Here is a 13,074-nt window from a genome sequence, read left to right on the forward strand (position 1 = left end):
TTAAGTATATCTTGAATTATATACAAGAAACTCTTTACCATTGGTAGGCTTTGGAAAAAGAGGTTGAAGAGTTAATTTTTTATGCAATTTTTTAAATACAATGGAACTAATTTTTAAAAATACTACAGTATTGCATTATTAAACAAATGAGAATTATTAGTTACTCATGTGCAGTTGGATTGACTTAATCCCCCAATCTTGGTAGGCAAGACCCTTTTAGTGAAATGTAGGGGCTTGTAAGAACCAGACTGTCCACGTAAAGCAGCTATAATCAATTCTGAGATCCAGAGGATGCCTCTGAGTATCAAAGAAAGACTGGAACTCACTATACTTTTGTCAGCACAATTAGGATTTAAAATAAACATCTAGCATCTGTATTTTTTTCATATCTTATGGCTCTTCTATCTAAATTCTACTATTTCTTCTGCCTCATCTCTGTATTAGTCGGCTCAGACTGCTATAACAAAATATCATGACTGGATGGCTTAAACAGCAGGAATTTATTTCTCACAGTTCTGGAGGCTAGCAAGTCCAAGATTGAGGAGCTGGCTGATTTAGTTTCCTGAATTCTCTGGTGAGGGCCTTTTTTCTGTCTTGCAGATGTCTGCCTTCTCACTGTTTCACATGGGGTGGGATTAGATGAAGCTCTCTCACATCTCTTCTTATAAGGGCACTAATCACATCAAGTGGCCACACACCCTTGTGACCTCATCTAAACTTGATTACTCACCAAGAGTCACATCTCCAAATACCATCATATTAGGAGTTAGAGCTTCAATATGTGAATTTTGTGGCGACACAATTCAGTCTATAGCACTTTTACTTGAGCTAAAATATTAAGCTTATTAAGTTTTATAGTAGGATACTGTCTTATCAGCTTATTGTTTTCTAAAATTTATGCAATTTCCTTAATCAGCCATACAGAATGCCTGTAATCCAGGTCAATTGCCTAGAGCACATACTCTTAAACAATATGTGCTTAAATGGTGCATACTGAAACTCTGGTAGAGAAGTGGTTAAGGCAGATTGTCTTGGGTTATGCATCTATTCACTACTGTATATACGCCAAATTCTCCTAATGCTTTTCCTTAAAAAAGGTCTTCCCTCACACTAGATGAAAAGAAGAGGACATCCTCCACCCCTTTAACTCTTGATAGGTCTAAGAAGAAAATTAACACTGCTATCACAATTTGTAACTATTTTATTTTTGTATCTTTTTTACTTTATTTTATGACTCCTGTACAAACTGTAAGCTCCATGAAGGCTGGGACTATGCCTATTTTGTTCACAAGTGTGTCCCCAAGCCAGCACAAACACTCGCTAAATATGAACCAATGTTCTTGCATCAAGTTAGATCATAAGAAGGCTACATTTTCAGACAGTGACATGTCATTGCTTTTGTAGAACTGTCTCTCAGTTGTTGGCCATGGATTTTTATCTTGGGTTACTTTCAAAACTAACCACGTAAATTTAGCTATTCATTGTGAAACCAATATTGATGTTGTTTTTGATATTCTATTCCTGCTATTGTCACCCAGGAGACAGGTTTCTCCCAGGAAACTTTTATCCCCCATTTATAGGTGATTATTTTACATTATAAATTATAAAACACTCATTAAATATAATTAAGTTTCCATCCTTATCATGGCTAGGAGAAAACTCCACGTTTTATGCTCAAACATAGCCACCTTGTGGACTCTTATTGTAGGCTTCCCTCTCCCACTTTAGGTACTGTTTTATGAGTCTTATTGTAAATAACTCCTCCTTTGAATAATTCATCTCAAATGAAATAAAATGTAAGTACACTACATTGATGAAAATAAGTTATATTATATTGGTTTTATTTGTGTTATCATTTTCCCATTTTACTAGGTTTTTGCTGCTAAGATTTGGGTCCATGACATATTTTGGTTTCTGGCTCAATACTATCAGCATCTGGTCTCTCTTTGCCCTTACTCTTTTCTCTATTTTCTCCTGTTCCCTCCCACCAAAATGCTGTTACCAAAGACATCTTTCTTTCCCATTATGCCACTGTGGCTGCCACCTCCTCTATCATGAACTGTCCCATAAGATCCTACAGTGTACCACGTGCACTTGCTTCCTTGGGGTGTGCCTGCTTCTTCTTTGTCCTATTTCTAGCGTTCTCTTGGTTTCATCTTCTCTACTTTACAATACCTCTAATGCTCCCGTAACACAAACTGTTACCAATAGAAAATCCATGTCATTTATTTCTTCTGTAATAACCCTTGAAATCCACTTACTGATAAAAATAATTTTAAACCTTAGGAATAATACTCATCTATCACTATCCAGATTTTCTATATTCATAGATTAGATTATAATTATAGTGCTTTATTTCATTAGTTGTATTGATAAATAGTTCTATGTAATTGTAAATCAAGAATTAGAAGTAGTCCCTTAACCATCTCGTATCCAAACCAAAACTATATATTATTTGATATGTAGTATATATATACTATATAGCACGAAGACACATGCATATACACTTTCCTCAAAATCCTTTCAGAATGACATAAAATAATAAATTTACCAAAAGACAAAATGATGAGAGGGAATTAGAAAACTGGGAAAACATACTGTTAATTTGGCAACTGATTAACTACTTTTCTGTTAAGTATAAGGTAAGAATTCAAGTCTGAGAAGAACTAAGTTTGAATCTTTCACATTAAGCTTCCTCAAGTGTACAGGTATAAAAATGAATTATAATTGAGCATAGTGTTCCAAATTCATTACTTAGAACATAACATAGCAGGTACTAAATTGAATTGAAGAATGAAACTAAAGAAGATATCATAGGAAGATAAACTAGAATCTTGTAAAATTAAAGACCCTGTTTTTCATATAAATTGTTTAGTTGAACTTGCTTAACTAGGAGTGTGGAAGAAAATCGCAAAGTGTCTTTACTTTAGACATGGTTGTATTCACTAACATGCTTCAACCTGGTAATAAATCAGCCTGGGAAACTTTTACATAAAGGGATGTCAGTATAAATTAGCTTTTACATTTTATCGTAAGTAGTATCATCATAAAATATTTAATCAAGACACTAAAGCTGTCAAAGTAGGTAGATAATTTGAGACCTGGTATGTTAAAAAAAAATCCAATTCTTTCATGTCGGGATTTTTCCTAGTTATATAAATTTTGATCTGTGACTTTACCAGAACTTGCCACAGTAACAACAATAGATAACTCGTTTACAAATTATAACTATAACAAATGTTTGGCAATCAGAGATGCTAATTAAATACTTTGGTTAGAAACTAACAAGAACAGACTGAATTTAAGGAAAACGAACACCAAAATGCTTTGTCCTATTTTGTTCTGCAACAACAAAATATTCTTACCATATAGATGGTTTTTTCTATTCTTTCTTTTTTATTTAGGTTATCTTTCCATATATTTTTCAATTGTTTCATGGATTTGGATAATAATAATAATAATAATAATAATAATAATAATAATAATTTGACTTTACCGACAAGATCAACATTGATCTTTTCCACACTCTTCTTAGGCAGGGAGACAGGAAACAGATGAAGAAACTGAAACCTAGAAAGGTCAATGGGTGTCCCTTCTGTCCTGGCTTCATATATTCAGAAAGCAACAAGTGCTCATCTTTTGGCTGCTTGTCCGCCATCTTGCTTGCCTCTTTCTAGTGGAGGATCCTTGTTTTCCTTTTCACTGGCTCTTTGACTCACAGGCTGCACCAGTTAACTGTTTCCTGCCTGGGGCTCTTCTTGCCTTCTTCTATGACTGTTTTAGCTCTGCATTTCTGAGTATGATCTTCAACTTTAATATTTGTTCTTTGCCTCCATACAACCACAGAGGCCCTGAAAGCCACTTCCTGCCATCTGCCCAAGTTCCTTGAGACTGTGTCAGCCAGGTCAGCTCTGTGCAGCCTCCAACCATGAGAGGAAGATCAGATTTCCTGCCATGGAGCAATGAAATCTGGATGATAATGCCATTGAAAGCACTTTTGGAAAATGCCATTCAAATTGTTGAAAATGACAGCCATCACAAATTCTTGACTATTTTCAGTCATTACCAGCCTGGCTACATTGATCAAACAAACATATTGTGAAGGTAGATGTGTGAATTCCTCTTACTTTTTAAAACTGAAGTAATAAATTCCCCAGGTATAGACTTCAAACATCTGTTGACTTAATTAGAGAAGAAATGCTTCATGGATGAATCCTTTTCTTAAACTTGGTTGCCTTTTCAACAGATGATACAGCTAAAACAATAGGTAGGGAGCAGGTGTGTGGTAGTCTGAGTCCTAGCTCGCGATTGGCAAAATTCTGACTACAGAGTGAAGTCATTAAAGATGTTGTCAGTGAGATTGATGATGTTACACATTTTGAAACGGTCCTTGACAAATTATATAAAATGCACACTTCTTCTCCAAAGACACATCATGAAATGTAGCAAAATGCAACACATAATACACCCTTTTTTCAGGGGCAAGGATTTTATTAGTTAACTGAGGCACATTCAGATTGAGTGAAGACAGGTTCTGAAATAATTCTACTAAAATATGTCATTGTAAATGGTTCAGAGTCAAATGGAAAGAGAAGCATGAATGATTTAAAAGGGGGGTGTTTAGCACACAATCCTCCTCCAGAGTATGATTCCCGTTCCATGTTGGAGTGGGGAAGGGAGGCCTTGCAGAAACAGGTCCCAAGTGTTGTGAGATCATGGATAATAAACCTGCCTCCAGAGTGCCTACCAGTCCATGTGTTGATCTGAGTTTCTTAAGCAGGAGTGATATGCCTTGTCATGTGAAGAAATCAGAGGCATATCTTCCCAGATGGATTGGGTCACATTTTACCTCCTCTGCCTCCAACAGTTGGTGACTTAAAATATTATTTTGTATTAAAAGAGAAAGAGAGGAGAGCCGGGTTGGCTCAGTCAGTTAAGCATCCAACTACAGCTCAGGTTATGATCTTATGGTTCGTGAGTTCGAGTCCTGCATCTGGCTCTGTGCTGACAGTTCAGAGCCTGGAGCCTGCTTTGGATTCTGTGTCTCCCTCTATCTCTGCCCCTCTCCCGCTCACACTCTGTCTCTCTCTCTCTCGCTCTCTCAAAAATAAATAAACATTAAAAAATTTTAAAAGAGAAACAGATATAGGATATATAATTTTAAGTTTCCATGTACTTTTAAAATAAAGAATAATAGGGGCACCTGGGTGGCTCAGTCGGTTTAGTGTCTGACTTTGGCTCAGGTCATGATCTCATGGTTCGAGGGTTCGAAAGTTCAAGTCCCACATCAGGCTCTGTGCTGACAGCTGGAGCCTGCTTTGGATTCTGTGTCTCCTTCTCTCTATGCTCCTCCCCTGCTCATACTCTGTCTCTCAAAAATAAATAAACATTAAAAAAATTTTTAATTAAAAAACTAAACTAAAGAATAATATTCAAAGAAATCTTGTGCTTGCATTGATTGACCATCTCTTCAACTAACGGGATGCATTTACCTTTGATTTAAGGATACCTATACAGACATGCTGAAAAAGAATGGAAAGATATTAAAAAAAACTGTGTATCTACATATGGAGTCAGAATGGACAGGTAAAGAACAACCTTAGGAAGACTGGAGCAACTCTAGAAACCAAGGCTGAAATCCATGCAAGTCTGAATAAATAAGCTAGTTCTCTTCCTTATTTCCTACCTGCCTCTTTTCCATAGAACGAAAGCAGAGAGTCATTGAGTCTCAGGGTTCAGAGAGACTTTTTAGGGCCATTGAATCCAATCTTATTACATAAACATTCCACAAGAGTCTTAAGAAGTGGTTTTCAAGTGTCTTCTGGAATACTTTCAAAGACAAAGAACTCATTACTATTTAAGGAAGCTCTTTCTACCTTCCAGGAATGGGAATTGTTTAGAAGTACAGGGTCCATTGAACACTGGTTTCTAAAGTCAGATAGCAAGAAAGAAAATGGGCCTAAGAAATCTATTTATCCTGCCTTCTCATTCAGTGCTGTATTCACAAAACTTTAGTAGAAATACTTGATTATAAATTGGTCTAAAGGAAACTGACTTGGCAGCTGTAAGGGAGGTCCTAATTCAAGCCAGAGAGAAAAGAACAGATGACATCATAGGAAGTTATGAAATCTAATTCAGCAGAGAAACAGTCAGAGTATTGACCACAGCCTCAGACAACTCACTCCACTAGTGGCTCATAGGGCTTTTTTACTGAAGAATATTTCCTCCTTTGTTCCTCATTTTCCTCTCCTGGGTTCAAGAGTTTGCAGGTGTCCCAGATACACACCAATACCTTGTTGGTGGGGGGGTAATATTTTGAAGTTATTGTCCTATTTTTGAATCAACAAAATTAAAGAATCTACACTAAATCACAAGCAATTCTGGCATTCTACAGAAAATTCTACAAAAAAACAAAAATTACAGTGATTCTATAATTACCCTCAATTCTAGAGAGTAAACTGCATGTCACTTTCAAGTAAAAAAAAGGAACTTAGGACATCATTTTGAAGTGATAAAAGCATTGCACTTATAATTAAGCCATGGATTCTTCTCTCTTATCAAGCACAGAACTTCTTATAAACATTTTATTTGTATTTTATACATTTGTTTCATAATATCCACCACTCTAGGATATCATCACCAGTCCCTTTTAATGCCATATTAACTGGAAGTCTATACAAAGATAGGATATGTATGAAAGCCAACCAAATTTGGGGATCTACAGACTGACATTTAGCTACTACTTACCACCAACTAACATGAAGGCTTACAGAGGAATGTGCCTGGGCCACGAATATGCATAGAATTCTCCATCAAATCTCTTCCTATTAGTGACACCACGAGGAAAATCATCCTATTCAAACAATAGCAGAAGAAATTCTAGTGATCCAAACCTTTTTAAAGCATGACTAGACATCCTAGGATAAGGAGACATGTGAGAAATACCACCAGCATTAAAGAGAACAAGCAAGGCCAACATACAAAACACTGACTTGAGGAATTAATAATAATCTGAGGTATAAACTATCTTGAATTTACGTATACTAAGTTCTCCATTCTAACAGCCTTAAGAGGTAGATACTGTATTACCTCATTTTATGGAAGAAGAAATTAAGGTACGGTGCAGCCACAGGCCTGGCTACACATGCAGGGAACAGTCTGTTCCTTCTATGAAGTGTCCCCTGTGCGAACCCCTAGGCCCACCTGGCTAGAGTGGCTCCAGCATGTCTAAGAGAAAAGAATTCAGAATGGAATTCAATCATCTCAGCTTCAAAACAGAAAGCTGAAAGCTACTGGGAATGAGAAAGCTAAGATAATGCTTAAAGCAGAAAATTTTTTGAAATCAAATTATTAGCAGAAAAAGATAGTCTTTTCTACAACCAAAAAAAAAAGAGACTATTATTGAGCATATTGTAGTGGAAGAATTGGAATATAAATTATTGGCAGGAAACTAGGAAGAGCGAAAATCTAGCAACAATTGGCCCAAATGCATAATAATGTAAAGAGACTCCAGCATTAGTGAAAAGAAGTGAAAATTACATGTAATTTTATTGAAAGCTCAGAGAAATAATGGAAACAGTTGAAAATGCAATGAACACTCTTAAATAAGAGCAGAGGTTGATATATGAAGAGCTTATTAAAGAAGAGAAAACAACCAATGACTTGAGTGCCATATCCAGAAAAACTGACACACAGCCTTTGGATCACTCAGAAACACAGAGTTTTCACAGCCACGTCCAGAAAAGTTCCTGTAGACAAAGTACCATCACACGCTTTCAAGAGAAGTACAGATTCTGAAAAATTCTTTCAGCAAACCGGAGGATGACATGGGCACTGGACAATTATGATTACCAGAACTTTGTAAAAGTGAGAAACAAACATAAACAGAAGCCAACATTAAAGGGAGAAGTTCCTTTTTTTTTTTTTTTTTTTAAATTTTTTAAATGTTTTTATTTGAGAGAGAGAGAGATAGCACATGAGCAGGGGAGGGGGAGAGGGGGAGAGAGAGAGAGAGAGAGAGAGAGATAGAGAGAGAGAGAATCTGAAGCAGTCTCCAGGCTCTGAGCTATCAGCACAGAGCCCGATGTGGGGCTTGAACTCATGAAATATGAGATCATGACCTGAGCTGAAGTCAGATGCTTAATTGACTGAGCCACCCAGACTCCCCTGGGAGAAGTTCTTAGAACACTACCCTGGAAGAACATAGTATGAAGTGGAATAGCAGAAGAAAATTATAGAAAAATTCTGTTTCTAGAAGAAAGAGAAATAAAGTCTGTTAAGAACTGTAAAACTAAGGGGTGCCTGGGTAGCTCAGTTGGTTAAGTGTCCGATTCTTGATTTCAGCTCAGGTCATGATCTCATGATTTGTGGGCTCCAGACCCATGTCAGGCTTTGGGCTTACAGCACAGAGCCTGCTTGGCATTTTCTCTCTCCCTCTCTCTCTACCCCTCCCCGGCTCACTCTCTCTGTCTCTCAAAATAAATAAACTTAAAAAAAAAAGAACTGGAAAACTGCAAAAAGGTAGGGAGTTTTCAAGTTAAAGACAGATGATATACTTCTGCTTGTTCGTGATAAACAAGAAGATGATGAAAGTAAAAAGAGGAACAAAGAAGAAACAAATTTCCAGTTGAAGCTTGCAAAAAACAGGAACAGGAAAGTATATAAATGTCAATGAAATACATTTTTCATGTTTAAAAGAAGAGAATGAGAAAAGTGTAGCAGAAAGAGCATGGATGCTCATTTAAACTAAAGTTACTAGTAGAAAGTTACACCCAGGAGAAGAAAAAATAGGAAGACTTTTGAGGCTTGAAAAGGAGATATGGGCAAAGGCAGAAAAAAGGAAAACTGCTGCCAGGTTTCAAGAAAGAGATTTACATAAACTTGAATAAAAATTTCTAGAGAGGCAGGGCGCCTGCGTAACTCAGTCAGTTGAGTGTTCCCCTCTTGATTTAGGTTCAGTTCATGATCTCAGGGTTGTAGGATCGAGCCCCATGTCAGGCTCTGCACTGAGTGTGAAGCCTGCTTTGGATTCTCTCTCCCTCTCCCTCAGTCCCTCTCCCCACACACACTCTCTCTCTCTCTCTCTCTCAAATACAAAAAAGAAAGAAAGTAAGAAAGAAAGATCTAGATAGGCAAAGGAAGAGGAGAGGACAGAAAACCAAGAAGACTGGAAAAATTAATAGTGAAAACATGCTAGTAGATATCCCTCTAGGCTTTACAAACTTATCAAAGTTTGGAAAGAATGGACCAAATATATAGGACCAAGTTCTGGGACACTTCGCCTATTCCCCACTGGGCACAGGATACTGTGAGAAAGGAATAAACAGAGACCCAGAAAGAGCTCCTAAGTGTTAAAAATGCAAATAAGTTCTGGCACAGACACTCAGATCAATGGAACGAAATAGAGAACCCAGAACTGGACCCACAAATATATGGCCAACTTATCTTTGACAAAGCAGGAAAGAATATCCAATGGAATAAAGACAGTCTCTTCAGCAAGTGGTGCTGGGAAAACTGGACAATGACATGAAGAAAAATGAACCTCGACCACTTTCTTACACCATACACAAAAATAAACTCAAAATGGATGAAAGACCTCAGTGTAAGACAGGAAGCCATCAAAATCCTCCAGGAGAGAGCAGGCAAAAACCCCTTTGATCTTGGCTGCAGCAACTTCTTACTCAACACGTCTTTGGAAGCAAGGGAAACAAAAGCAAAAAATGAACAATTGGGACCTCATCAAAATAAAAAATCTTCTGTACGAGTGAAGGAAACAATCAGCAAAACTAAAAGGCAACTGGCAGAATGGGAGAAGATATTTGCAAATGATATATCAGCTAAAGGGGTAGTATCCAAAATCTATAAAGAACTTATCAAACTCAACACCCAAAAACAAGTAATCCAGTGAAGAAATGGGCAAAAGACATGAATAGACACTTCTCCAAAGAAGACGTCCAGATGGCCAACTGACACATGAAAAAATGCTCAACATCACTCATCATCAGGGAAATACAAATCAAAACCCCAGTGAGATATCACTTCACACCTGTCAGAATGGCTGACATTAACAACTCAGGCAACAACAGATGTCGGCGAGGATGCGGAGAAAGAGGATCTCTTTTGCATTGTTGGTGGCAATGCAAGCTGGTGCAGCCACTCTGGAAAACAGTATGGAGGTGCCTCAAAAAAATAAAAATAGAACTACCCTACAACCCAGCAATTGTACTACTAGGCATTTATCCAAGGGATACAGGTGTACTGTTTCAAAGGGGCACATGCACCCCAGTGTTTATAGTAGTACTATCCACAATAGCCAAAGTATGGAAAGAGCCCAAATGCCCCTCAATGGATGAATGGATAAAGAAGATTTGGTATATATATACAATGGAGTATTACTCAGAAATCAAAAATAATGAAATCTTGCCATTTGCAACAGCATGGATGGCACTGGAGGGTATGATGCTAAGCGAAATTAGTCAGAGAAAGACAAGTATCATATGACTTCACTCATATGAGGACTTTAAGATACAAAACAGACGAACATAAGGGAAGGGAAGCAAAAATAATATAAAAACATGGAGGGGGACAAAACATAAGAGACTCTTAAATATGGAGAACAAACACAGGGTTACTAGAGGGGTTGTGGGGGGGGGGTGGGCTAAATGGGTAAGGGGCACTAAGGAATCTACTCCTAAAATCATTGTTGCATGATATACTAACTTGGATGTAAATTAAAATAAATAAATAAATAAATAAATAACATCAGATAAGAAGACATACAACAGAAAACAATAAACAGAACAATCTTGTGCACGTAAAAAAAAAAAATGCGAATAAGTTCAATAAAACAATATAAGGACCAGAAAACTATTTCCCAGAGCTACCAAGATAGTGAGTAGTTCCAGGGGATTCCGTTTACGCATTCAGTCATCTGCGGTGACTGAATCTAGCAGTTACTAGAGCCGTTCCCATGGTTAGGGAGTCAGGTTGCTGCTGTTGCAAAGGGCCTGCAGTGACAGCTACCTCTGGTCCCTGAGCTCACCTAAGAACACAACCTGACAGCACCGTGCCTGCTCCCCTGCAGCACCTTTTGCCTCCTACTCTGGGGATTCCTTGTGGTTGCTGAGGAACAGGAACTTCTTGGCACCAACAACTATACAACCTGCAATTATTGAGGGGTTACCCCACGGAACAGTCCTTGACCAAAAGGAGAGGGGACTGGGCAAACACTGTTTCCCTTCAGAGGGACTGTGTGGAGATGCATACCTTTCAGTTTCTTTTCTGAAGCTATGCTGTGGGACCTAGGACCCAGCACTCGGCTTTCATGAAGCTGTGGCCTTCTCGGTAATACTCTTTCCTCTCTTGCCTCACACCTGTTGCTCTCACTCCTGGTTCTCTGGTACTGCACTCCCCAGTAGTAAGATTTTACCTCAGGTGCTGTCTTCTAGAAAATCCAGTCCAGGGGCGCCTGGGTGGCGCAGTCGGTTAAGCGACCGACTTCAGCCAGGTCACGATCTCGCGGTCTGTGAGTTCGAGCCCCGCGTCAGGCTCTGGGCTGATGGCTCAGAGCCTGGAGCCTGTTTCCGATTCTGTGTCTCCCTCTCTCTCTGCCCCTTCCCCGTTCATGCTCTGTCTCTCTCTGTCCCAAAAATAAATAAAAAAAAAAAAAAAAAAAAAAAAAAAGAAAATCCAGTCCAACACAATATAGTCTTCAAGAAGGGCAGAATCGGTCCTGAGATGTTACAGTCATGACCACTCTTCCCGGAAGAAACTGCATCTCGTGGGATCTCGGGAGTTCTTCTGAGGTAGGCTGGGGAGTCTTGGGATGAGAAACACCTGAGTGCTGGGTGCCAGAGGCACCTGAGCTCCTCCGTAAGGCATCTGGCTCACGCCACCTATCAGCCAAACCCCAGCGCTCCGGGAAGCATTGGCTCCCCCTGCCCCTTTAGAGTCACAGTGCAGTGGGCCTTGCCCCAGGGGCCTGGCCATCTGTGGGGGAATAGGCTCTTGCCCAAAGGTGGTGCAGGAGCCAACCACTGAGGCCAGACGTAGGGCAGCAACTGTACATATGTGGGCTGCAAATCCATAGATTTCCAGGAAGGCTCACCATGTACCTAGACAAGGAATGAAAAAAGACCATTTCTTAGACCTATCAGCATGACATTTCAAAGCAATAAATAAACAAAAGATTATAAAAGTTTCAATGGAAAAAAAAATAATACATCATTTACAAAGGAACAAGTCAATCTGGCATAGCACCCCTAGAGGCTAGAAACAGGGGAGAAATGCCTTCAAAGATTACAATCAGCCAAACTCCCAGCCAGGGTGAAAGCGAAACAAAACAAAGAAACAATTCAGACGTGCAAAGAATTAGATAATTTACCCCATACACATCTTTTTAAAAGAAGTTACCCAAGAATGTATTCCAGGAAAACAGGCATATTCAAGAAAAAGGAAGACAGACTGAGAGGACAGTGATTTCAAGTTGGAAGGGCAAAAAAGAGTTCTAGGATAACAGATAAGCAGACCGCTAAAAAACAAAACCAGCCAGACTGGAATAGGAGAACGGAAGTCTGGGGGGAAAAGGGAGCTGCACGGGCTAGTATGATGTAAAGTCTGAAAATGTGAAGAAGCTGGTCAAGGCAAATGCCACAAGAAATCAAGAAAGCAATTTGAAATTCTAGGCAAAATACCTAAGAAAGTCATGACCTAAAAATGAAGGAGATTATGATGTTACATAATTTTAAGTAATTGGGGAGTATAAGAAAAGTTAATCCATTTGACCTTGATGCTTGGAATTGTCCAGCAGTGGCATATGGGTCAGGAAATCAGGGAAGGAAGTGTAATTCCAGCCCACTATTTGGCAACATTGTAATTTCCTTCACAGTGGGGGATGTTTACAGAGTAGCAATAATAGAATGCTGTTTGTTGGTTTCCATGTTTTAGCATGAATGTATATATAAAGCAAGAGGTTTGGTTACAGTGGAAGGGATAAAATGTAATGATAAACTCTGAGTGTAGTTGATGGAAGACTGGAGGTAGAAGGAGAGGGATGGTAGGAGTGTTCATATTCTT

At 38.7% G+C, this 13,074-nt stretch overlaps 1 pseudogene; it reads left to right on the forward strand.

Annotated features, from left to right (window-relative positions):
* The first annotated feature begins 5,567 nt into the window (after positions 1–5,567).
* LOC131515425 (coiled-coil domain-containing protein 112-like) lies at positions 5,568–8,448 on the forward strand (annotated as a pseudogene).
* Positions 8,449–13,074: the final 4,626 nt, after the last annotated feature.

Source organism: Neofelis nebulosa, chromosome 6 (assembly GCF_028018385.1).
Source record: "Neofelis nebulosa isolate mNeoNeb1 chromosome 6, mNeoNeb1.pri, whole genome shotgun sequence".
Classification (NCBI taxonomy): Eukaryota; Metazoa; Chordata; class Mammalia; order Carnivora; family Felidae; genus Neofelis; species Neofelis nebulosa.